Source organism: Arachis ipaensis, chromosome B2 (genome assembly GCF_059453495.1).
Source record: "Arachis ipaensis isolate K30076 ecotype BB chromosome B2, ASM5945349v1, whole genome shotgun sequence".
NCBI classification, from domain to species: domain Eukaryota; kingdom Viridiplantae; phylum Streptophyta; class Magnoliopsida; order Fabales; family Fabaceae; genus Arachis; species Arachis ipaensis.
Window position 1 is genome coordinate 39,063,476 of NC_142437.1, and position 2,029 is coordinate 39,065,504.

Sequence of the window (2,029 nt, forward strand, 5' to 3'; positions counted from 1 at the left end):
TGCGGGTGGAAACTGTCTCTCAACAAATTTCCTTCGGCAAGTGTACCGAATTTGTCGTCAAGTAAAAACTCACAATAGAGTGAGGTCTAATCCCACAGGGATTGATTGATCAAGCAACTTTAATTAGAAGAATGTTCTAGTTGAGCGAATCCAGAATTTGGGTTGAGAGTTGTAGAAAATAAAATGGCGGGAATGTAAATAACAGAAAAGTAAATGCTAGAATTAAAGAACTGGAAGTTAATGACTGAAAGTAAATTGCAGAATTATAAATGGGAATGGGGGATTTGCTCATAAAAGTAAATGGCAGAAATTAAAGAGAATGGGTACGATCAGAGATGGGGAGTTCATTGGGCTTAGGAGATATTGCAACCCTCCGGATCAAGTTCATTTTCATCTCTTCCTCAATCAATGCACTCATTGATCTTCTTGGCAATATTAATTGATTGAATTACAAATTCAATCTCTCAAATCTTGATCAATAGCCAATTCCTTGGTCAATTGCTCATGAGAAGAGATGAAGTATGGTCACTGATTATACCACATGCATTTCCCAAATCAAGTATTGAGAGGGTTATAGTCACATACCCATCCAAACCCAATTTGGTCCAGCATGAGAAAGCATTTCTAGCTTGATCTCTTCATTCCTCTTTCAAGGTTCAGAAGAGATCCAAGTTTGAATAGCTTCTTTTCCAAGATAACTACCCAATTGGATGAAGATCGAAAGCTTTCAAGTAAAATCAAGAGAAAAGATAGAAGAAAAATAATGAAAACTAGTATTGATCCATCAAATTACAACAGAGCTCCCTAACCCAATGAAAGGGGTTTAGTTGTTCATAGCTCTAGAAAATGAAAACAAAGATGGAGAATACATCATAAAACTAGAAAATGCAGAGAAGGTAAAATACAGAGAGTAATTCTCTTTTCCAACTTTTCCCCGTACTCCTCAACAATTCAAAGCTACTCATATATATACTACTTTTCTCAGCTTCTAGTTGGCTCTTCAAGTCTTGGGCCTTTGGATCTTGAGTTTGAAGCAGTTCTCTTCTTCATTTGGGCTTGGCTTTACTTGTAGAGAGAAAGTGTGAAGTGGGCAGAGACTTTAGCTCAGGAAGTTAGGGGTGTTAACGTTTAGTGAAAATATGAGTTCGAGAACGTTAGTGACAATCAACTTTCTCACTAACGTTCCTAAGTAAAAGCCACGTTAACTTCAACGTTAGTGGCACAAACGTTGCCTCTAACGTTGCCTCTAAGTCCTTCGCACACGTTATTGAGACTTAACATTCCCAATAACTTTGAAAAGCCCCATTTGTTCCCACGTTAGAGCCCACGTTAACTTAGTTAACGTGGCTCTTTAACGTGGGCTTGCCATCCTTCGAGAACGTTAGTGACACTCAACATTGTCACTAATGTTCCAAGGTGCCCCTATGTCTCACGTTAGAGTCCACGTTAACTAGGTTAACGTGGCTTCTAACGTGGCCATGCTTAGCCATCCCCAACGTTAGTGACAATGTTGAATGTCACTAACGTTGGCGTTTCTTTCACTCATCAACGTTAGCTTCCACGTTAACTAAGTTAACGTGGAAGTTAACGTGGCTCCTTGGGGGGTTGTGTGGTTGCTTCCAACGTTAGTGACAATGTTGGGTGTCACTAACGTTGTCGACCACTCTTGCTTCTTACGTTAGCTCCCACGTTAACCAAGTTAACGTGGGAGTTAACGTGGTATGTTTCTCCTTAGGCCAACGTTAGTGACAATGTTGAATGTCACTAACGTTGGCATTTCTCCCCCCTTCTAACGTTAGAAGCCACGTTAACTAAGTTAACGTGGACTCTAACGTGGCCAATTATGAGCATTTGCCAACGTTAGTGACAATGTTAAGTGTCACTAATGTTGGATCAACTTCCCCTCTCCACGTTAGAGTTCTCGTTAACTTAGTTAACGTGACTCTTAACGTGGTCAATGATGGCTTCGAGAGCATTATTGGCAATCACTTTTCTCATTAACTTTGCAAGTTACCTCACATTCCTTGCT